We start from the raw sequence: 26353 nt of genomic DNA on the forward strand, positions 1-26353 counted from the left end.
AGGGGACCCTTGCCCCCGTGCATGAATTTTGTGCACCGGACCTCTAGTATAATGTAGAATACTACTCTTATCAGTTTTGCACAGAGGAGCCCCAAATTGAAAACAATCCAAATATGTATTAACAATAGAATGCATATACAATGCATTCATATAATGTATTACTACATGGCAATAACAATGAAAAAAATCACAGTTACATGTAATATTAAGGAGAATCTCAGAAGCAATATTAATGGAAAGGTGCTAGATATAAGGAAAATTTACTGCAAGAGACATTTCTATAAATTTAAATAACAGCTTAACAAATCTACTTTATGGCATTTGAAATCTGGATAATGATTACCTTTGGTGGAGGATAATAATAGGTTGGAAGCATAAAGAAGGGCAGTGTTGTGTTGGTGATGTTCTACGCAAGAACTGAATAGCATCTACGTTACAACTGAATCATTGAGTGCCATTTTCTTAATATAATGGGCTGGTATGTTTGAAAATTTATGAAAAGGATAAAAAGATATGATATCAAAGACTAAAAATATCTAATTCTGAAAGATATTTGGTCACAATTTTTGAGGTGAATCCTCAAATTATTGTGGGTAATTTTGGCCAATTGTTAATAAATTCCATTAAGATATATGTAGAAGTTTCACAGGGGAGTTTTACCAAAAATTCAAAGAACTAAAACCTACCCTCCTCAGACTATTCCAAAAAATTTAAAAGGAAAGGACATTTTCAAGGTCTTTCTATGAAGCCAGCATTACCTGAATCCCAAAATCAGATAAAGACACTACAAAGAAAGAGAATTATAGGCCAATATCACTGATGCTAAAATACTCAACAAAATATTAGCAAATCTCATCCAGCAATACACCCAAAAGATCATACACCATGACCAAGTGGGATTTATTCTGGGGATGTAAGGCTGGTACAATATCCACAAATCAATAAAAGTGATGCATCACATCAACACATTGAAAGACAAAAACCACATGATCATGTAAATTGATGCAGAAAAAGAATTTGACAAAATCCAACACCCTTTTTTGATGAAAACTCTCAGCAAAGTGGGAATAAAGGGATCATTCCTCAACATAATAAAAGCCTTATATGACAAACCTACAGTCAACATCGTATTCAATGAGCAAATACTAAAACCATTTCCCCTGAACAGGAACAATACAGAAATACCCACTTTCACCACTCCTGTATGACATAGTATTGGGAATGCTAGCCATTTGATCAGACAAAAAGAAAAAATAAAAGGTATTCAAATTGGAAAAGAAGTAAAACTGCCATTATTCATAGATGACATAATATTGTAAATAAAAAACTCTAAAGACTCTGAAAAACTCCTAGATTTAATAAATGAACTCATCAATGTAGCAGGATACAAAAATAACACCCAGAAAGAACTCACAGAAAGAGAAACAACAACAACAACAACAGAACAATTCCATTTACCATTGTACCAAAAAAAATTAAGATACCTAGGAATAAACTTAACTAAGGAGGTAAAAGACCTGTATTCAGAAAACAATAGGACTTTGAAAAAAAAAAGAGATAGAGGAAGATATAAACAAATGGAAGAACATACTGTGTTCATGGATTGGTAGAATCAACATCATTAAAATGTCCATACTACCCAAAGTAATCTATAGATTCAATGCAATGCTCATTAAAATACCAATGGCATATTTTACAGACCTATAACAAACTCTCCAAAAATTTATATGAAATAATAACAAAAAACAACAACCAAAAACGAATAGCCACAGCAATCCTGAGAAAGAAGAACAAAGTTGGAGGGATTACAATACCAGATATCAAGCTATATTGCAAAGCCACTGTTCTCAAAATGGCCTGGTGCTGGCACAAGAACACACGTATAGACCAATGGAACAGCACAGAGAACCCAGAAATCAACCCAAGCCAGTATGCTCAATTAATATTTGACAAAGGAGGCAAGAGCACACAATGGAGCCAAGACAGGCTCTTCAATAAATGGTGTTGGAAAAATTGGACAGATACATGCAAAAAAATGAAACTAGACCTCCAACTTACACCATACACAAGAATACACTCAAAATGGATGAAAGACTTAAATGTAAGATGGGAAACCATAAAAATCTTAGAAGAATCCATAGGCAGCAAAATATCCAACACATCTCATAGTAATATGTTTATGGACACATCTCTTAGGACAATAGAAACTAAGGAGAAAATAAACAAATGGGACTATGTCAAAATAAAAAGCTACTGCAGAGCAAAAGAAACCATCAACAAAATAACAAGAAAGCCCACTGCATGGGAAGACATATTTGCCAATGTGACATCTGATAAGGGTTTAATCTCCAAAATGTATAAGGAACTCATACAACTTAAGAAAAGGAAGATGAACAATCCAATGAAAAAAATGGGCAAAGGACCATTTTCAAAAAGACACTTTTTCAAAGAGAACATACAGAAAGCCAAGATACATATGAAAACATGCTCAAAGTCACTAATCATCTGAGAGATACAAATCAAAACAACAATGAAGTATCATCTCCCACCTGTCAGAATGGCTATCATCAACAAATCAACAAACCGTCCTTCACTGCTGGTGGGAAGGCAGACTGGTGCAGCCACTGTGGAAGACAGTATGGAGTTTCCTCAAAAAATTAAAAGTGGAACTCTCATTTGACCCAGTAATCCCAATTCTAGGAATATATCCCAAGAAACCAGAAACACCAATCAGAAAAGATATATGCACCCTTATGTTCATAGCAGCACAATTTACAATAGCTAAGATTTGGAAACAGCCTTAGTGCCCATCAGTAGATGAGTGGATTAAAAAACGATGATAAATCTACACAATGAAATACTATGCTGTTGTAAAAAAGAAAGAACTCCTACCATTTGCAACAGCATGGATGGACATGGAGAGCATTCCACTAAGCGAAATAAGCCAGTCAGAAATAGATGAATATCACATGATCTCACTCATTTGTGGAATATAATGAACAACATAAACTTATGAACAAAAATAGATCCAGAGACATAGAACCTTGACACACAGCCAAACCTCAGAGGGAAGGCCAGGGAAGGTGGGGATGGGGGGTAAGAGATCAACCAAAGGACTTCTATGTATGCATATAAGCATAACCAATGGACACAGATAGTAGGGTGGTGAGGGCATGTGCTGGGAATTGGGGGTGGCCAGGGAGAGGACAATGGGGGAAAAAGGAAACATGTAATACTTCCAACAATAAAGAATTTAAATTAAAAAAGGAAAAAAGGAGAAAAAGTTATATTTATAAGTAATAATACTCTTCATATGCTGGATGAAAGTAAACATGTTAAATATTTCTTTAGCGATCTAAGCTGCATATATTAGCTATATTTTTAAAATATGTTTTTATTGATTTCAGAAAGGAAGGGAGAGGGAGAGAGAGATAGAAACATCAATGATGAGAGAGAATCATTGGTTGGCTGCCTCCTGCATGCCCCCCACTGAGGATGGAGCCCGAAATATGGGCATGTGACCTCACCAGAAATGGAACTATGACCTCCTGGTTCATAAGTTGACGGTCAACCACTGAGCCATGCCAGTTGGGCTCTTGGCTATATTTTTTAATGATGCTTATCCATACTTATAGTAGTATTTAAAAATTCCATGAGTGCCAAGTGTAAATTCATAGGCTATATTTTCATTTTCTGGAATAATAATAATAATATTTGAACTCACATGAAGCAGTAAACTGAATTTCACTTCACGTCATTCACTCATTCATACAGAAAATTTATTGAGTAGCTACTATTTATGATATATCATAGTAGGCGATGGAAAGAAGATGTAATATCTGCTCCTAAAAATTTTCTGACAGTTTGATGTTATAAACAGAAGCAAACATGGGAGAAGTACAGTATATTGGTTAATAGAATGACATCTGAAGACAAATTGCATGGGTTAAAAACCAAGCTTTAATATTTGCTAACTGTGTGACCCTGGACAATATGTTTAACCTCTTTATGCCCATTTTTTTTTCATCTTAAAATCCTAATATATAAAAACCCTGGGTTGTAAATACCAGTAACTACTGAGGCTGACCAACTGGAAGTCAGTCCTGCAGGCTGAACAAAAATAGGTCCAGAGACATAGAACACTGACACACAGCCAAACCTGCTTCCACTGCAGGTGCAGTGCCCCAGCACTGACTGCTGAGGGGGCTGCGAATCAGGGACAGAGGGAGGTCTGAAGAGAGAAGCAGGGACTCATCCCTTGCCTCTGTGGCAGCTTTTGATCAGCACTTGCCTCTCTCTTTTTCTTCCAGTCTGGCCAGCAGCCTCCCCTCCATTTCTCTCCAGGCCTCCACTGGGGCTGCTGATCAGTCCCGCCTTTCTGATCAGGCCCCATTGATAGGCCCAGAGATGCTGACTGGCATAGAAACCAACCAATCAGAATAAAATCTGGGTCAACTGTGAGGAGCCAATGGCTACCTAGGAGGCGGAGCTTTTGACACTGACTGGCATAGAAACTGACCAGTCAGAACCAAATCTGTGTCAATTGTGAGGAGCCAGTGGCTTCCTAGGAGGCGAAGCTTTTGACTTTGACTGGCATAGAAATCGACCAATCAGAACCACATTGGCTGGCAGAAAAGGGCAATTGGGGGTGAGATCAGGCCTGCAGGGGAGGGCAGTTGGGGGTGAGATCAGGCCAGCCGGGGAGGGAAGTTAGGAGCGTCAGGCAGGCAGGCAGGCAGAGGGGTTAGGGGCAATTAGGCAGGCAGACAGAGGCAGTTAGGGGTGATCAGGTAGTCAGGCAGGTGAGCGGTTAGGAGCCAGCGGTCCCAGATTGTGAGAGGGGTGTCCAACCGAAGTGGGATGGGTCCTAAACCGGTAGTTGAATATCCCCCGAGGGGTCCCAGATTGGTAAGGCTGGGCTGAGAGAACCCCCTCTCCATGCACAAATTTCGTTCACTGGGCCACTAGTGTAATAATAATAGTACTAACTCACAGGGTCATTGTGAGGACTAAATTAAAGGAGATATGACAGGTAAATTATTTAGCACAATGTCTAGCTGCTAGACTTTAGCATGTAGTAAATGCCTAATAAATCCTGATTATTATTATAAAATAATAATAATATATTAAATGATACATTGTGATATATTTTATGATATGTTTTATGTTTTATGTGAACCCAGAATAAAGATACCAAATTAAACCTTGATGGTTTAGGGAAGAACTTCCATGGATGACATATCCTATGGTTACAATTTAACAAATTCTTACTGATTGCCTACTAGTGCTAGGTATTGTGCTAGGTTTTAAAGAAATAATCATTCACTGTTTATTGATGAGACAAACAATTATAATGCAGAAAGATACATGCTCTCATTGGGTAAGTAGATGCATTGCTTAAGAGTTTCCTAACAAAGTATGGGAAATACAGCATCCTGTCTTTCACACTGGAAATTAACAATGTATAATATGTTATTCAAGGACTGGAGATGAGAATAAAACAAAACAAAACACAAGAAAATAAAACAATAAGCCAGAATCTCCCAAACTTATTTGTAAATGGACCCTTTTTATTAAGGCATACTAACTATGCTCCTCTGAGCATCACTTTTGCAAGTCTTGTAATAAGAGTAACAGTAGCATTGAGATGAATGGCAAGCCCTCTCCAAAACTCATTTGTAAGGGGGATTAGAAGAGGAAGCAGTTAAGTTTATTAACTTTGCTTTTTCTTAGTCTGACTCCTTTTTCAGACAGTGAGCTATCGCCAGATCATTTAACCATTGCCTCCTTGAGGTTAACAACATCAACACTAGTAAAGCTTGTCAAGTCAACAAATCCACACAACCTTTCCCTGAAATCATTAACATGCAGCCTCACCAGTGCTTTCCAGGCAGAGAATAGCAGCAAAGCAGGGAGAGTGCTCCCTTTTTGGCTGCTAGTTGACAGAGCAATTACTGCATTTCACATAAACGACTAAAAAGAAATAGGGGCAGTGACTAGATTTTTCAGAAATTTTTTCTATCACAATATAAAATTATGAGAAATGCTTTAAAATTCAGAAGCTTATGCATGCAAATTTTTATACATTTCTACTTGTTTGACTTTCGAATTTCAAAATACACAATTGATGGAATATTTTTTTCCTTGAAAATACATGACAAATAGTAGGATGCTAGTTTCAAATTGAGTCCAAGTTTCTAATTTTGGTTCAATATACTAAACATATGCTATTAGGCAAATAAATTAATATAGCTACCTAGATTATGCCTAAATCTTTTGGTGAAATAAAGTCAAACTATCTTTTTTTTTAGGAAATCATGTCAGCCCCTTCTCACATCCCTACCACCAGAGTTAACAACATTCACAATCATAATTCAATTTGTTGAATGTTAGCTCTTTTTCTAATTATCTTGACAATAACATACTTTAATGCTTATGGTTTGAATTTCAAATTATGTCCAAAGAAACCCAAGCTAACCCAAATAAATATAGGATAATAGTAATTGATTAAAAGAAAGACACACACCACCCCACTTACCAAATGATAAACATAATATCACCTTTGTATAAATGTTTTAGACCTTCTCCATTTGTTTACTTCTATATTAACATATTTCATTATCTTTTAAATAGGTTCCAGAGAAGGAGGAAGGCAGAGAGAGAGAGAGAAAAAAAAAACACTGATGTGAGAGAGATACATTGATCTGCCTCCCAAATGCATTCTGATCAGGGATCTAACCGAAATCCAGTTATTTTTCCCGATTGGGAATGGAACCAGCGACCTTCCAGTGCACTGGATGATGCTTCAACCAACTAAGCCACACCAGCCAGGGCATATTTCATATTTTTAAATGAGATCTGTCATTCATGGAGTCCATCAACACTTTACCACAAAGTATCACCATGTAGACAATTATCATCATTATTACTTTTTGTTAATCCTCTGCTGAGGATATTTTTTCTATTGATTTTTTAGAGAGAGTGGAAGAGGGGAAGGGAAGGAGGAGAGAGAGAAACATCGATGTGAGAGAGATGCATCAACTGGTTTCTTCCTGAACACACTCCACTGGGCCAGGGATGGACCTGCAACCCAGGTACTGTGCTCTTGACCCCTAATCCAACCTGGGACCCTTCAGTGTTTCCAGCCAACACACTAACTACTGAGCCACATTGACCAGGGCTGTAGAAAGTCAACCTATTTTTTAAGATTTAGCCTAGCCAGCATGGCTCAGTGGTTGAGCATAGACCTATGAACTAGGTCACAGTGTGATTCCCAATGATGGTACATACCCAGGTTGTGGGCTCTATTCCTAGTGGGGGACATGTAGGAGGCATCCCATCAATGATTCTCTCTCATCAGTAATGTTTCTATCTCTATCTCTCTCTGTTTGTCCTTCTCCCTTCTGCTGAAATCAATAAAAAATATATTAAACAAAACAAATAACAACCAAAAATATTTAAATAAAATAGAGTTCCTTATATATTACTTATCATATATATGGTTTGCATTTTTTCTCCTATTTTGTAGGTCATCTTATACAAATATACATACAACTCATTGGCCTGTTTTCATGCTATGATTGAAGAGCTGAGTCCAGAGACTGTATAGCCCACAGAGCCTAAAACATTTACAATGTGGCCTTTACAGAAAAAGTTTGCCAACTCTGCCTTAGTCTGTTAGTCTTAATTATCAACTGGTTTCAGTAGGCTTTTGACAGAACTTGGGAATCAGTAGCTTTACTCTTGAATTTTTAAAGAGCATTTGAGCAGGATCCATATGCTATGAAAATCTAAGAATCAGACTTATATTCACATCCTGTAGGAGGGCTCTCCCTCTGCTGGGTCACAGACATAACAGGAAGTGGGCAAAATTTCCTGAGAAGAAGAGTTGTGATTGCCACCATCCTTGTACCTTGCACTTGGCCAAGACTCGGAGGTTTCTGACAATAACTGACGGTATTAACACTTGCCTACCTTAATAGTTAAAAATTCCTATGTGATCATTTTAGCAACTTTATTGAGATATAATTCATTCATGTACTTAAAGTATAAAGTTCAATTATTTTTAGTGTATTCAGGTATGAAGTTTAGAATATCTTCATCGCTTCAAAAATAAACCTCCTAACTTTAAGGATCACTCTCTAACCTTTGTACCTCCTCCAGACCTAAGCCACCACTAATATACCTTCCATCTCTAGAGATTTAAAGGTTCTGAAAATTTCATATGATTAAAATAATATAGTATGTGGTTTTCTTGTGCATAGTTTCTTCCATTCATCATAATGTTTTTAAGATTCATCCATATTATAGCATGTAGCAGTAAGTTTATTCTTTTGGTGGCTGAATAATATTTTATTCAGGCACACCTCATTTTCTCGTGCTTAGCTTTACTGTTCTTTAGTACAGATACTGACTTTTTCACAAATTGATGATTGTGGCAACCTTGTGTCGAACAAGTTTAACAGCATGATTTTTCCAAGAAAACTTTCTCACTTTGTGTCCCTGTGTCACACTCTGGTAATTCCCACAATATTTCAATTTATTATTATTACTAGAGGCCTGGTGCACTCAGGGGGAGAGTCCCTTAGCCCGGATTGCGAGAGGGTGCAGGCCAGGCCGAGAGACCCCACTGGAGCATGATTGGGGCCAGGGAGAGATGTGAAAGGTTGGCTAGCCAGGGATGGACCACGGGAGGGCTCCAGGGCATGTTGGGCCCTTCTCGCTCAGTCCTGATCGGCCAGACCCCAGCAGCAAGCTAACCTACTGGTCGGAGCATCTGTCCCCTGGTGGTCAGTGAACGTTTATGCTGCACAAATCTTTTTCTGGAAATGCTTCTCACAGTCTGGGACCCCTAGGGAGATAACGGCCTGCTGGCTTAGGCCTGCTCCCGGGTGGCAGAGGGGAGGCCCACCCAATCCCTAGGTGCAGCCCCTTGTCGGGCTCAGAGCAGGGCCAATTGGGGAGTTGAGGTGCTGCCCCCTGTCATACACAAAGCAGGGCGATCGGGAGGTTGTGATTCCACCTTCAGTCATGCTCAGGGTAGGGCCAATTGGGGGTTGGGGCACCATCTCCTGTCACACTCAAGGCAGGGTCAATGGGGAGGTTGCAGCGCCACCCCTTGTCATGCACAGAGCAGGGACCATCAGGGGGTTGGGGCGCTGCCCTCTATCACCCACAGAGCAGGGCCAATCAGGGGTTTGGGGTGCCGCCACTCTCACACTCGGGGCAGGGCCGATGGGGAGGTTATGGCTCTACCCCTTCACACACAGAGCAGGGCCCGTGGGGGGGGCGGGTTGGGGCGCTGCACCCTGTCACACACAGAGCCACAGGGAGATCAGGGGGTTTGGGCACTGGCCCCTGTCACGTTGATCCCGGTGCCAGGAGGCCTCGCGGCTCCGCTGATCCCGGTTCTGGGAGGCATATTACCCTTTTACTATATAGGGTAGAGGCCTGGTGCATGGGTGGATGCCGGCTGGTTTGCCCTGAAGGGTGTCCTGGATCAGGTTGGGGGTCCCCACTGGGGTGCATGGCCAGCCTGGGTGAGGGGATGATGGCTGTTTGCAGCTGGTCACACACCCTTCAGGGAGGGGGTCCCCACTGGGGTGCCTGGCCAGTCTGGGTTAGGAGTTGAGGGCTCTTTTCAGGCTGGGGGTGACTGAAGCTCCCAACCGCTCCTTTTTTTCTTTTCTTTTTTTTATTCTGGGCCAGCTTTAGCTTTGAGGCTTGGCTCCAGCTCTTAGGCCTCCGCTGCTGAAAGTAGGTTTCTGGCCTTTGCTTACAATGTTGCGATCCTGCTGGCTGAAGCCCGGCAGGTTTCTGGGGTTTTTTTTAGCTTCTATGTTTGTTACATAGTTGCTTGCAGCTCAGAGGCCTGCAGCGGCAGGCGGGGAACGTTGGAGTCCTCCGTCACTGAAGTAAGCATGCCTCATGTTAGTTTTAAGCTGCCTGGCTGCCGGACGCCATCTTGCCTGGCAGTTAATTTGCATATCTCCCTGATTAGCCAATGGGAAGGGTAGCGGTCGTACACCAATTACCATGTTTCTCTTTTATTAGATAGGATTATTATGTTTTTTTTATTAAAATAATAATATATTTATTGTTATATTTAATATGTAGTCATTCATAAATTTTAAATGCATAATTTAATCAGGTTTTAGCAAATGCATACACTTAAGTAACTATCATCCAATGATCAAGATATAGGTCATTTCTCTTACCCTTCGCTTCCTTTGGATTTCATTCTAGTAAACCCCCAGGACCTAAGCAATACTGTCAGAACAATGGATTTTCTTAACTGCATCATACTATATATTTTTTGAGTGTATCTAACTTATTTTTCTCAGCATAATATTTTGAGATTTATCCATATTGTTGCTGCATCTGTAGTTTTTTTTCTGTATATGTGTGAAGTAGTATCCTATTGTGTGATGATAAAGCCCTTGTTTAATAATTCTCCTATTATAGACATTAGGCTTGGTCCCAGTCTTTCTGTATTACAAATAAAGCTGATATGAACGTTTATGCTGCACAAATCTTTTTCTGGAAATGCTTTTATTTCTAATTTATAGACCATAGTGTGTTCGACGCAATAAGGATTATTATGTTTTTTATGGTGATCTGTGATCAGTAATATTTGATGTTATTATTAAAACTAGTAGCCCATTGAGCGATATCGTGAGCAGTAGGCTGCCCACTGCTTCCGCGGGAGCTGGCGGGAACCACAGCATGCTGCCGGGAGCAGCGGTGCTTCGATGGAAGCCGTGTGGCTTCTGTAGGAGGTGGAGGCGAGCCGCTGGTGCTCACGGGAGCTGGGAGGGAGCCACTCTGATTCTGCGGGAGGCGGGAGAGAGCCGCACTGCTTCCGCAGGAGGCTGGCCCGCCATCTCCTCTCTGGGTCTGTGCTCAGCTGCGGAGGCTGCAGGCTGGCCCCCCGTCCTTGTCCGTGTCTGCTTTGGCTTCAGGGGGCCAGCCTGAGCTGGGGCACAGCAGCTCGCTGGCCCCCCTATCTCTATTTCCGCCTCCACTCCAGGCCTCACCTACATGCGCAACCTCCTCCTGTCTGGTCCTGACCCCTTACAGTGTCCTGGCATAATTTGCATTATATATATATATATATATATATATATATATATATATATATATATATATATAATTTCATATATAATTTATAAATGGTGTGTATGCTCTGACTGCTTTACTGGCCAGCTGTTCTCCCAGTTCTTTCCCTCTCCTTGGACCTCCCTATTTTCTGAGACACAAAAATATTGAAATTAGACCAATTAATAACCCTGCAATGACCTTTAATTGTTCAACTAGGAAGAAGAGTCACATATCTCACTTGAAATCAAAAGCCAGAAATAATAAAACTTAGTGAGGAAGGCAAGTCAAAATTCAAGATTGGACAAAAGCCAGGACTCTTGCACCAAAAGGTAAGTCAAGTTTTGAACACAAAAGAAAAGTTCTTGAAAGAAATTAAAAGTGTTACTTCAGTGAACACATGAAAAATAAAAAACACAAAGCAGCCTTATCGCTGATATGGAAAAAGTTTTAATGGTCAGAATCAGGGGTCCTTAAACTACGGCCCGCAGGCCACATGCGGCCCACCGAAAACATTTGTTTTTTTACTTCAAAATAAGATATGTGCAGTGTGCATAGGAATTTGTTCCTAGTTTTTTTTAAAACTATAGTCCGACCCTCCAACGGTCTGAGGAACAGTGAACTGGCCCCCTGTTTAAAAAGTTTGAGGACCCCTGATCTGGGTAGAAGATTAACCCAGCCACAACATTCCCTTAAACCAAAGCCTAATTCAGAGCAGGTTCCTAACTCTCTTCAATTCTATTAAGGCTGAGAGAGATGAAGAAACTGAAGAAGGTGAAGAAGAAAAGTTTGAAGTTAGCAGAGGTTGGTTTATGAGGTTTAAGGAAAGAAGCTATTTCCATAACATAAAAGTGCAAGGTGGTGATGCAAGTGCTAATGTAGAAGCTGCAGTAGTTATCTAGAAAATCTAGTCAAGATAATTAATAAAGGTGGCTACACTAAACAGGTTTTTGCAGACAAAATTGTCTTATAGTGGAAAAGATGATATCTAGGACTTTCATTGCTAGAGAGGAGAAATCAATGCCTGGTTTCAAAGAACAGGCTGACTCTCTTGTTAGAAGCTAATGCAGCTGGTGACTTTAAGTTGAGGTCAATGCTCATTTAACCTCTTGAGGTCCTTAAGAATATGTTAAAGTTACTCTTCCTGTGCTCTATAAACGAAACAACAAAGCCTGTATGACAGCACATCTGTTTGTAACATGGTTTATTGAATAGTTTAAGCCCACTGTTGAAAACTATTGCTCAAGGAAAAAAAAATTATTTCCAAATCATACTGCTCATTGACAATGCCCCTGATCACCCAAGAGCTCTGATGGGAATGTACAATAAGAATGATGTTTTCATGCTTGCTAACACAACATGCATTCTGCAGCTTATGGCTCAAAGAGTAATTTTGAGTAATACATATCCTAAGACTAGAGATGCTATAGATAGCAATTCTTCTGATGGATCTGGCCAAAAAAAAAAAAAACAAACAAAAAAACCCCCACAAACAAACAAACAAACAAACACTTTTTGAAAAGGATTCACCATTCTATGTTTTTAAGAATATTCATGATTCATGGAAAGTGATAAAAATATCAACATTAATATGAATTTGGGAGAAGTTGATTCCAACCCTCAAGGATGATTTTGAGGTAGTTAAGATTTCAGTGGAGGATGTAGTGGAAATAGCAAGAGAAACAGAAATAGAAGTGGAGCCTAAACATTAGATTGAACTGCTTCAATCTCATTATAAAACTTTAAAGGATTAGGAGTTGCTTCATATGGATGAGCAAAGAAAGTGGTTCCTTGAGATGTTATCTACTTCTTGTGACGATGCTCAGAAGATTTTTGAAGTGACAATAAAGAATTTAAAATAGTACATAAACTTATTTGATAAAGCATTGGTGGGGTTTGAGAGCCTTGACTCCAATTTTGAAAGAAGTTCTACTTTGGGCAAAATGTTATCAAAAACATTGCATGCTATAGAGAAAACATTTAGGAAAGGAAGAAACAATCAATGTGGAATACGTTTTTGCATCTATGAATTTTATTTTGTTTTTATTATTTTTTAATTAAATTTATTGGGGTGACATTGGTTAATAGGATTACATACGTTTCAAGTATACATTTCTAGATACATGATCTGTATATTGCATCGTGTTCCCACCACCCAAAGTCAAATCATGTTCCATCACCATATATTTGCTTTCTTATTTTAAAAAATTGCCACAGCCACCCCAATTTTCAGCAACCACCATCCTTATCAGTCATCAACATCAAGGCAAGACCCACCACTAGCAAAAACAGTGCAACTTGCTGAAGCTTCAGATAATGGTTAGCATTTCTAGCAAAAAAAGCGTTTTTAAATTAAGGTATATACAATTTTATGGACACAATGCTATTGCACACAATAGATTACAGTACAGTGTAAACTTAACTTTTATATGCACTGCGAATCCAAAAAAAAAAATTGTTTGACTCCCTTCATTGTGATATTTGTGGTGGTCTGGAATGGAACCCACATTATCTCCGAAGTATACCTGTACTACATTTTGCTTATCTATTAAGGAGTTGATGGATATTGGAATTATTTCCACTTTTTAGGTATTATGAATAATGTTTTTATGAACATCGGTGTGCAAGGTTTTGTATGGACATATGTTTTTACTTCTTTGGGGCAAATACTTAAGAGTGGATTGCTGCGTCATATGATCATTCTATAATTAATTATTTGAGAATCTGCCAGACTGTTTTCTGTGTGTGCGCACGTGTGTGTTTTAGCATAAACATTTTTATTTATTTTTATCTTTAGTGTTGAAAGTATTACATATGTCCCTTTTTCTCCCCATTGACCCCCTTTAGACCTCCTCTAACCCCTGCCCCAGGCCTTCACCACCCTATCCTCTGTGTCCATGGGTTATGAATATATGCATACAAGTTCTTTGGTTGATCTCTTCCCACCCACCCATTCACCCACACCTTCCCTCTGAAATTCAACATAACAGACTATTTTTTAAAGCAGATGCCCTCTTTTACATTTCTCACAGCAGTGTATAAAAGTTCTGATTTTTCTGCCTCCTCTTCAACACTTCTTTCTTTCTAATTTTTTTTAATTATTCTAGCCATCCTAGTAGCTGTGAAATGATATATCATTGTGGTTTTGATTTGCATTTTATGAAGACCAAAATGTCAAACATTCTTTCATTTGTGTATTTCTCTTTTACTTATCTTTTTCAAATAGTTTACCTCTTATTCCAGTGTTTTATTTTTATACCATCACCTTGGGTGTTATGATTTTATTTTAATTTTTTAATTTTTTTTATTAGTTAAGGTATTACAAATGTGTCCTCATCCCCCCCATTAACCCCCAACCTCACCCCCACCCACGCACACTCATGCTCCCATCACCCTGTTGTCCATGTCCATTGGTTTGGCTTATATGTGTGTATACAAGTCCTTTGGTTGATCTCTTCCCCTTACCCGCTCCCTCCCCTACTTTCCTTCTGGGGATTGATAGCCTGATCACTGTTTCTCAGTCTTTGGATCTGTCCCTTTTCATCAGTCTATGTTGTTCTCTATAATCCACAAATGAGTGAGATCATGTGGTATTTATCTTTCTCTGACTGGCTTATTTCACTTAGCATAATGCTCTCCAGTTCCATCCATGCTGTTGCAAAAGGCAAGAGTTCCTTTTTTTTTTTTTTTTACCGCAGCATAGTATTCCATTGTGTATATGTACCACAGTTTTCTAATCCACTCATCTGCTGATGGGCACTTAGGCTGTTTCCAAATCTTAGCTATGGTGAATTGTGCTGCTATGAACATAGGGGTGCATATATCCTTTCTGACTGGTGTTTCTGGTTTCTTGGGATATATTCCTAGTAGTGGGATCACTGGATCAAATGGGAGTTCATTTTTAGTTTTTTGAGGAAGCTCCATACTGTTCTCCACAGTGGCTGTACCAGTCTGCATTCCCACCAGCAGTGCAGAAGGGTTCCTTTTTCTCTACATTCTCTCCAACACTTGTTGCTTGGTGATTTGTTGATGATAGCCATTCTGACAGGTGTGAGATGATAATGCATTGTCGTTTTGATTTGCATCTCTTGTATAATTAGTGACTTTGAGCATGTTTTCATATGTCTTTTGGCCTTCTGTATGTCCTCTTTCAAGAAGTGTCTATCTAGGTCCATTGCTCATTTTTTTATTGGATAGTTTATCTTCCTTTTGTTAAATTTCATAAGATCCCTGTAAATGTTGGAGATTAAACCCTGGTCGCTGGTATCATTGGAAAATATGTTTTCCCATGTAGTGGGTTTTCTTGTTGTTTTGTTGATGGTTTCCTTTGCTGTGCAAAAGCTTTTTATTTTGATGTAGTCTCATTTGTTTATTTTCTCTTTATTTCCATTGCCCTAGGAGCAGTGTCAGAGAAGAAATTCCTTCGGCATATGTTTGCGATTTCGCTGCCTGTGGATTCCTCTAGTATTTTTATGGTTTTCCGTCTTACATTTAAGTCTTTTATCCATTTTGAGTTTATTTTTGTGTATGGTGTAAGTTGGTGGTCTAGTTTCATCTTTTTGCATGTGTCTGTCCAATTTTCCCAACACCATTTATTGAAGAGACTGTCTTGACTCCATTGTATGCTCTTGCCTCCTTTGTCAAATATTAATTGGGCATAGTCCTTTGGGTTGATTTCTGGGGTCTCTATTCGTTTCCATTGATCTATATGTCTGTTCTTGTGCCAGTACCAAGTTGTTTTAAGAACAGTGGCTTTGTAATACAGTTTGATATCTGGTATTGAGATCCCACGTACTTTGTTCTTCTTTCTCAGGATTGCTGCAGCTATTCGAGGTCTTCTTTTATTCCAGATGAATTTTTGGAACATTAGTTCTAGATCTGTGAAATATGCCATTGGTAATTTAATGGGGATTGCATTGAATCTATAGATTGCTTTGGGTAGTATGGACATTTTGATGATGTTGATTCTAACAATCCATGAACATGGTATGTTCTTCCATCTGTTTATTTCTTCCTCTATCTCTTTTTACAGTGTCCTGTAGTTTTTCACATATAAGTCTTTTACCTCCTTAGTTAAGTTTTTTCCTAGGTATCTTAATTTTTTTGGTGTGATGGTAAATGGGATTGCTTTTGTAGTTTCACTTTCTGTAAGTTCACTATTGGTGTAAAGAAATGCCATGGATTTCTTGGCATTAATTTTATATCCTGCTGCATTGCCAAATTCATTTATTAAGTCTAATAATTTTTGATGGAGTCTTTAGGGTTCTCTATGTACAGTATCATGTCATCTGCAAATAAGGAAAGTTTTACTTCTTCTTTTCCAATCTGGATGCCTTTTATTTCTTCGTCTTCTCTGATCGCAATGGCTAGTACTTCCAGTACTATGTTGAACAGGAGCGGTGAGAGGGGGCATCCCTGTCTTGTTCCTGCTTTTAGGGGGGAATGGTTTTAGTTTTTGCCCATTGAGTATGATGTTGGCTGTGGGTTTGTCATATATGGCTTTTATTATGTTGAGGTATGATCCCTCAATTCCTATCTTGCTGAGAGTTTTTATAAAGAAAGGGTGTTGGATTTTGTCAAATGCTTTTTCCGCATCAATTGCTATGACTATGTGTTTTTTTCCTCTCAATTTGTTTATGTGATGTATCACGTTTATTGATTTGCGGATATTGTACCATCCTTGCATCCCTGGGATAAATCTTACTTGGTCGTGGTGTATGATCTTTTTGATGTACTGCTGGATCTGATTTGCTAGGATTTTGTTGAAGATTTTGGCATCTATGTTCATGAGGGATATTGGCCTATAATTCTCTTTCATTGTGTTGTCTTTATCTGGTTTTGGTATTAGGGTGATGCTGGCTTCATAGAATGAGCCTGGAAGTGTTTCTTCCTCTTGAATCTTTTGACATAGTCTGAGGAGGATAGGTTTTAGGTCTTCCTTGAATGTTTGGTAAAACTCCCCTGTGAAGCCGTCTGGCCCCCAGGTTTTGTTTGCTGGAAGCTTTTTGATTACTGCTTTGATTTCCTCCATAGTTATTGGCCTATTGATATTTTTAGATTCTTCCTGATTAAGTTTTGGAAGGTTGTATTTTTCTAGGAATATGTCCATTTCCTCCAGGTTGTCTAGTGTGTTGGAGTAGAGTTGTTCATAGCATTTTCTAACAATCCTTTGTATTTCTGTGGGGTCTGTTGTTATTTCTCTTCTTTCATTTCTGATTTTGTTTATTTGGATCCTCCCTCTTTGTTTCTTGGTCAGCCTGGCTAGAGGTTTATCAATCTTGTTCATCCTTTCAACAAACCAGCTCTTGGTTTTGTTGATCTTTTGTATTGTTTCTTTGGTCTTTATGTCGTTTATCTCCGCTCTGATCTTTGTTCTTTCCTTCCTTCTCCTTACACTGGGCTTTTCTTGTTGCTCTCTTTCTAACTCTTTTGAGTCGTAGAGTTAGGTAATTTATTATCATTGTTTCTAGTTTCTTGCAGTAGGCTTGTAGAGCTATGAACTTCCCTCTCAAGACTGCTCTCACTGTGTCCCGTAGGTTTTGGATTGTTGTGTTTTCATTGTCCATTGTTGCCATGAAGTTTTTTATTTCTTATTTGATCTCTCTGGTAACCCAGTCAATGTTTAGTAGCATGCTATTTAGTCTCCATGTGTTTGATTTTTTTGGATTGTTTTTGTTGTAATTGATTTCCAGTTTTATATCTTTGTGATCTGAGAAGATACTTGAAATGAGTTCCATTGTCTTGAATTTGAAGAGACTTTGTCTGTGACTCAATATATGGTCTATCTTTGAAGATGACCCATGTGCACTTGAGAAGAATGTATATTCTTTGGCTTTGGGGTGAAATGTTCTGAAGATGTCAATTAATTCCATCTGATCTAGTGAGTCATTTAGGATTGATGTTTCTTTGCTGATTTTTTGTTCAGAAGGTTTTTCCAGTGGTGATAACGGGGTGTTAAAGTCCCCTACTATGATTGAATTGCTGTCAATCTCTCCCTTGACCTTCTCCAGAAGATTTCTTACGTATTTGGGTGCTTCTATATTGGGTGCATATACATTTACTAGAGTTATTTCTCCTTGTTGGATTGCTCCCTTTAGTATTATGAAGTGGCCTTCTTTATCTCTTTTTATGTCCTTCACTTTGAGATCTAATTTGTCAGATATAAGTATTGTTACCCAGGCTTTTTTTCACTTCTATTCTCCTGAAAAACCTTTTTCCATCTCTTCACCATCAGTCTGTGTGTGTCTTTTTTGTTGAGGTGGGTTTCCTGTAGACAGCAGATATATGGGTCATGTTTTCTTATCCACTCAGTTACCCTATGTCTTTTGATTGGGCATTTGATCCATTTACATTTAAAGTTATTATTGATAGAAACTTGTTAGTCGCCATTTTTGTTCTTTACAGTTGTGTCCCTTCTTTGTTTCCTAATTTTTCGTTTTACAGCAGACCCTTTAGCATTTCTTGCATTGCTGGTTTGGTGGTAATAAACTCCTGTAGACCATTTATTTTTGTCTGTGAAGCTCCTGATTTGACCCTCAATTTTGATTGATAGCCTTGCTGGGTGCAGTATTCTTGTATTCAGACCCTTCCTTTGCATGACTTTGTATATTTCATTCCATTCCCTTCTTGCTTAATGTGTTTCTGTTGAGAAATCATTCACTAGTCTGATGGGGGAGCCTTTGTAGGTAACTTTTTGTCTCTCTCTGGCTGCTTTTAAGATGCTTGCTTTGTCGTTGGTGTTTGCCAATTTAATTATAATGTGCCTTGGCATCGGTCTTTTGAGGTTCATTTTGTTTGGGACTCTGTGAGCTTCTTGGATTTCTGTGTGTTTTTTCTTCCCTATATCAGGGAAATTTTCTGTTATTTTTTTTTTCAAACAGATTTTCTATTCCTTGCTCAGTTTCCTCTCCTTCTGGCACCCCTATTATTCGGATGTTGTTTCATTTCGTGTTGTCCCAGAGTTCTCTTAGAATCTCTTCCTGCTTTTTAATTTTTTTTCTAGAAGCTGTTCTGCTTGGGTATTTTTTTACTACCTTGTCTTCTAGCTCGCTGATGCAATCCTCTGTTTCTTCTAGTCTACTGTTGATGCTTTCTATTGAGTTCTTTATAGCAGTGATGTCATTTTTCATTTCTTCTTTGTTTTTCTTCATTTCCTCTTGGTTCTTACACATATTGTTGAATTTGTCTTCCATTCTTTTCATCCACTTTATGGCCATTTCTCTGAATTCTTTCTCTGACAGTTTGCTTACCTCCATTTCCTTTAATTTTTTTTCTGATGTTGCCTTTTTTTATTTCATATGTGGATTGTTTCTTTGTTTCACCATGATCTCTCTTCTCCAGGTGTTTGGTTACGTAGTTCTCTCTCTGCTGGGTTGATTTTAAGGCACAAAATACAACACAACAAGGCACAACATACAAGGCATTGAACACAAATGTATTCATGATATTAATAAGCCCAAATAAAGGTGACCACCATAGTGAAGAGAATTAGGGGATAAAGAAGAACAAATAGAAAAAGAGAAAAGAGAAAAAGACAAAAATGGAGTGCAGAAATGAGATTGGGGAAAGGGAGAGAGGAAAAAAAGTGAGAGAATGAAATAGAAGTGGGGAAGAGACTGTTTATATGGGGGAGAAAACTCTAGTAGAACTGCTACTAATCCCAATGAATTCCAGCAAGAGATCCCTGGAGAAGAATACAGACTACAAACAACCACTAATAGCAGGCGAGACAAGGGAAAACAGAAGCACAAAAATAATCAGAAAAAGAAAAAAAAAATCAAAACAGAAAAATGAAAATAAAAAACAAAACAATCTCACAAACAAGCATAGAAAAAACCAATATACTCAAAATCAAGCAAACACTACCAAAACGACAGAGAGAGAGAGAGAGAGAGAGAGAGAGAGAGAGAAATTGGATAGTGAAGAAAGATAAGAGAGAGAGGTGTATATGGATTTAGAGCAAGGGATTGGAAATTAGATATATAAGTAGGGTGAAATTTAGACAGGGGGTAAAAAGAAGGAATAGGGAAAATCTAAAGCAGGAATAGGGTAAGAGAAACAGGACAGCAAAAGGGGAAAAGTGAGGAAGAGAGTTTTTGCTTAAAGGTAAAGTTGAGATAGAGAAAAATGATGCTAAAGGGACGATGAAAATAGAGTGTAGAACACTAATCCCAAAATAAAATAAAAATAAAATTACACTTTAAAAAATGGTAAAATGATAGTAATAATACTGGTTAAAAATAAAAATGTAGTAATTAAAAAGGTAAAATCAGGTGATGAAAAAAAATAAAAAAAAAATAATAAAATAGGTTCTTAATTAAAAGGTGAAAAGAGAATAAAAAAAATAAATAAAAATGTGCATTAGTGAAGGTGCTTCAGATCTTCTACTCTTCTTTTTGGCACGCCTTAGTCCTGCCACGTATTCAGGAGAGTTTTGAAATTTCCCTGAGATACACTGTTCCTCCGTGTTGTAAACCACAGTACTGATTTTAATGCAGGCTGTATTTGTTTCCCAGACTGCCTTTATTTGTGTTCACAGGAGAGTCAGTTCGTGGCTCTGCCTCTGGGTGGCAGTGTGTCTAGATTGACCTCCGAGGCTATAAGTCCTCTCTATCCTGTAGTTAAGGCTTATTTTTCTCTATTGGACTTGAAACTGGTTTGGGAAAGTCCACTGCCCAGAGCTGGTTCTTTAATCGTTACTCCCCGCTCTGTTTCCCAGGTTCCCCTAAAACAACTTTCCCCTGCAGTCTCTGTGAGTGACCCCAACTGGACAATCCCATGCACTGGGTTTAATAATCAAATGCAAAGATTTAAGGGAAAGTGTAAAAACAAGAGCCTGAGAAATTGTGTGAATTCACAAGCCTCCAGCTTCCAGGTCTGTGCGCAGTCTCCACTGGCCCTCTTGCCCCTGGCACCAGGTAGCCAGCAGACTGGCAAAATCCGAGGCTGCTTTTTTTGCATCCAGTCCAGCTATGGGCTTATTTTTAGTGTTCCCTTCTGCCAGCAGCCCTGCGGGAGCCCTTCCACACTCGCAGATCACTCCAGCCCCAACGGCCACAGACTTTGTGGGGCTCAGATTTCCCCACGCATGCGTTCCTCTCTCCAACCTGAATTACAAACGGCACCTTTAGGGGAAGTCTAACCTTTCTTTGAGAAGAAGCAGTGCTTGTCTGAGTTCAAGTAGTAGCGCTGCCTGAGATCTGTTGTTTCCGGGTTAGTAGCCGATCTCTGGATGCCGGTACCAGCCACTCAAGATGGCATGGTCTCCACGACTGAGCCGGCGCTCTGGGAGAGATTTCATCCGCAGTCTCCAACAGTCCCCTTTTTCCGGGAGTTCTCTGTCTTTCCCAGCTGCAAACTGTCTCTCAGCTGAATATCCTCTGCTTATTGGGCTGTATGTTACCCGTTTCAGCTGCTCACTCTTATCTGCTCTGGGACAAGGCACAGGACACATCCATCTATATGTCCACCATTTTCTTTCTCCTATTCCAGTGTTTTAAAGTGAAATATTAGGTTCTTGAATTTGAATCTTTCTTCTTTCTTAATATTCACAATTATAGCTATAAATTCCTCTCCAAGTATTATGTTAGCTGCATCCCATAATATTTTTAGATTGTGTCTTTATTGTCACTTATGTCAAAGTATGTTCTGATTTTCCTTTTCATGTCTTCTTTGATCCATTTTTATATACGAGTGTGTTGATTAATTGCTATATTTGTGAATTTCAGAAACATTTCCCTGCTATAGATTTCTATTTCTATCCCATGTGGTCAGAGAACATACTTTGTCTTACTTATGATCTTTTAATTTCATTGAGTTTTGTATTATGGCTTAGCATATGCTTTACCTTAGAGAATGTTCTGTGTAAACTTAAGAAGAATATATATTCTGTTGTGGTTGGGTAGAGTATTTTGTACATGTCTGGTTAGGTCTAGTTGGTTTATAGTATTGTTAAAGTCTCTTGTTCTATTCATTATTGAAAGTAGAATATTAAAGTTTACAACTATTATATTTGAATTGATTATCCCCTCGTTTCTGTCAGGTTTTGTTTCTTGTATTATGGTGCTCTGATATTACATGCATTTATATTTTATAATTGTTATATCTGCCTGATGGTTTGACTTGCATGATATATCTTTTATGTACTTTTACCTTCAATCTGTTTGTATCGTTAAATCAAAAGTCTGAGATATAGTTCAATCATGTTTCTTAGCCCATTCTAACAATCTCTACCTTTTTATTGGATCTTTTAATTTGTTAACATTTATTGTTATTATTGATATAGTTGAATTTATGTTTACTATTTTACTTTTTTGTTATATATATCATATATTTTATTCCTTTATTCCTCTCTTATTTGTTTATTTCATATTAAATGAATATTTTCTAATGTATCATTTTATTTTCTTTAATAATTTTTTATTGTATTTATTTTTTAGTGGGTGGTCTAGAGTATATATATATATATATATATATATATATATATATATATATCTTAACTTATTTGATTCAGCTTTCAAGTTATACTACCTCAATTCTAGTGATATATACTAAGTTACATTCATATAGCTCTATTTCTTTTCCCCTGCATTATTATTATATATACTAGAGGCCCAGTGCACAAAAATTTGTGCACTTGGGGGGGGGTCCCCTCAGCCCGGCCTGTGCCCATTCACAGCCCAGGACCCCTTGGGGGATGTCCACCTGTCAAGTTAGGTCCACTCTCTGGGGGATCATACCTAAGCTTGCAGTCAAGGATCCTTATGGCAGCCAGGGAGCCCTTGGGGGATGTCTGACTAAAAGCTTAGGCCCCCAAGGGATAGGGTCTAAACCAGGGGTGGGCAAACTTTTTGACTCGAGGGCCACAATGGGTTCTTAAACTGGACTGGAGGGCTGGAACAAAAGCATGGATGGAGTGTTTGTGTGAACTAATATAAATTCAAAGGAAACATCCTATCTAATAAAAGAGAAATATGGTAATTGGCGTACGACCGCTACCCTTCCCATTGGCTAATCAGGGAGATGTGCAAATTAAATGCCAGCCAAGATGGTGGCTGGCAGCCAGGCAGTTGATGCAAACAGGGAGCCTTGCTTGCTTCAGTGACGGAGGACTCCAACATTCCCCGCCTGACTTGCCGGCCTCTCAGCTGCAACTCTAAGCAACTATGTTGCAAATATAGAAGCTAAAAGAACCCCAGAAACCTGCTTTACTCAGCCGGCTTCAGCCAGCTGGACCACAACATTGTATCAAATATAGACGGTAAACAAAGGCCAGAAACCTGTTTTCAGCAGCCGAGGCCTCAGAGCTAAAGCTGGCCCAGAATAAAAAAAAAAAAAAAGAAAAGAAAGAAAGGAGCAGTTGGGAGCTTCAGTCACCTGTAAGCCTGAAAACGGCCCTCAGCCCCTCAGCCAGACTGGCCAGGCACCCCAGTGGGGACTCCCACCCTGATCCAGGACACACTTCAGGGTAAACCAGCCAGCCCCCACCCATGCACAAGGCCTCTATTCTATATAGTAAAAGGGTAATATGCCTCCCGGCACTGGGATCAGCGGAGCTGCGAGGCCTACCAGCACCGGGATCAGCGTGACAGGGGACAGCACCCAAACCCCCTGATCGCCCTGCGGCTCTGTGTGTGACAGAGTGCAGTGCCCCAACCACCAGATCTGCCCTGCTCTGTGCATGACAGGGGGCAGCGCCCCAACTCCCCAATTGGCCCTGCTCTGAGCCTGACCAGGGGCTACACCTAGGGATTGGGCCTGCCCTCTGCCACCTGGGAGCAGGCCTAAGCCAGCAGGTCGTTATCTCCCAAGGGGTCCCAGACTGTGAGAGGGCACAGGCCGGGCTGAGGGACCCCCTCTCCCCACCGAGTGCACAAATTTTTGTGCACCAGGCCTCTAGTCATTACATAAAAGGGTAAGGTCTTTTTTTTTTTTTAGTTTTATTCATTTCAAACGGGCCGGATTGGGCCTGCGGGCCGTAGTTTGCCCACGGCTCGTCTAAACTGTTAGTTGGACATTCTTAGTGCTGCCACTGAGGTGGGAGAGGCTCCTGCCACAACCTCTGCACTGGCTAGCCATGAGCCAGCTTCTGGCTGAGTGGCACCCCACATATGGAAGTGCACTGACCACTAGGGGGCAGCTCCTGCATTGAGCATCTGCCCCCTGGTGGCCAGCGCGCATCATAGCAACCGGTCATTCTGTAGTTCAGTCAATGTGCATATTAGCCTTTTATTATTATTATATAGGATGTCCCTATTTCCCCCCTTTTGCCCCCTCTACCCAGCTCTTACCCCCCACTTCTCTCTGGCCATCACCATACTGTTGTCTGTGTCCATGGGTTGTGCATATATATTCTTTGGCTAATCCCTTCTTTAAATTCACTTCTTTAAATTTTTATTTTCAGATAAGTGCTTATAACTGCACTATTATATATTTTCTATTATATCATTTAGAATTAAGATATTTTTTAATTGAAACCTTGTAAATTTTAGCACAATTTAATAAATTATGCTAGAAGCAATTATGAGATTTTTCATGTAATGCATACACATTTCAATTAATATTTTATTTTTAATTTTTTAATTTGAAATAATCTCATACATGCAAAAAAAACTATAAAATACTACAGCATATTATATGTACCCTTCGCCCAATTTCTTAGGTGTTAATAATTTAAACATAACCATTATATAGCTAACAAAATTTGGAATATATTTTTCTTATAATCTCTTTAATGTTACTTAATCCATTTACTTTGTTTTTGTTAATCTTCACCCAAGGATATTTTTCCATTGAATTTTAGAGAGAGTGAAGAGAAAGGGAGAGACACATTGATTGGTTGCCTCCTGCACATGCTCTGATAGGGACTGGGGATCAAGCCAGCAACTGAGGTACCTGCTCTTGACTGGAATAGAACCTGGGACCCTTCAGTCCATGGGCTAATGTTCTATCCACTGAACAGAACAGGCTGCAGCTTAATTCATTTACTTTTAATCTATATGTCTTTATATTTAAACTGGGTTTTGTTTTTGATTCACCCTCATAGTCTGTCTTTTAATTGGTGCATTTATGCCACTGACTTTAAGAGTGCTTACTGATAGAGTTACTGCCATATCAGGCTGCTGCTGGGGTTTTCTGGGGTGGGCGTGCCTTGCCATCCTGGGACCCGTCGATCTGGGGTCCCGGGGCGGCAAGGCACGGGCGGCTGCTGGGGCTTTCTGGGGCGAGCGTGCCTTGCCGCCCGTGCCTTGCCACCCTATGGGAGGCTGGCCTGCCCTGCCTGCAGTATGCAAATTGGCCGCCATCTTTGTTTGTGGTTAATTTGCATATCACAATGATTAGCCAATGGGAGGTGTAGTGAAGGTATGGTCAATTACCATGTTTGTCTATTATTAGATAGGATTACATCTATTAATATTAGAAACATAACAATACATTGTTTTAATTATTATATTTGTGGTCATTTCCATAGCCTAATTTAACTTAGCTCCCACCTACCTCCATTTTGCTGTTGTTGGTAAATGTATTACACATATATTACATTTTCATACATTATAGGCCAAACTATTTTATGCAATTGATTTTTAAAATATATTTTTATTTATTTTTTACAGAGAGGAAGGGAGAGGGATAGAGAGTTAGAAACATCAGTGAGAGAGAAACATCGATCAGCTGCCTCCTGCACATTCCCTACTGGGGATGCACCCACAACCAAGGTACATGTCCTTGACTGGAATTGAACCTGGGACCCTTGAGTCCTCAGGCCGATGCTGTATCCACTGAGCCAAACTGGTTAGGGCTATGCAATTGATTTTTAAATCTCTGAAGATAGAAGAGAAAATTCCATTTCTACTGTCTCTTATAAATGCATAATTACTTTTATTGTTCTTTGCTTTTTTATATGTAGACTAGAGGCCCAGTGCACTTGGGAAGGGGGGTCCCTCAGCCTGTCCTGCACCCTCTCACCGTCTGGGAGCCCTGGGGGAATGTCCGACTGATGGCTTAGTGGGCTTAAGCCATCAATCTGACATCCTTAGCATTGCCACGGAGGCAGGAGCAGCTCCCACCACTGCCGCTGTGCTCGCCAGCTGTGAGCCTGGCTTCTGTCTGAGTGGCACTTCCCACTGTGGTAGCACACTGACCACCAGGAGGCAGCTCCTGTGTTGGTGTCTGCCCCCTGGTGGTCAGCGTGCATCATAGTGACTGGTCATTCCACCATTTGGTCATTTGCATATTAGCCTTTTATTATGTAGGATAC

The sequence above is a fragment of the Myotis nattereri genome (genome assembly GCF_964212035.1).
Source record: "Myotis nattereri genome assembly, chromosome: X".
Taxonomy (NCBI): Eukaryota; Metazoa; Chordata; class Mammalia; order Chiroptera; family Vespertilionidae; genus Myotis; species Myotis nattereri.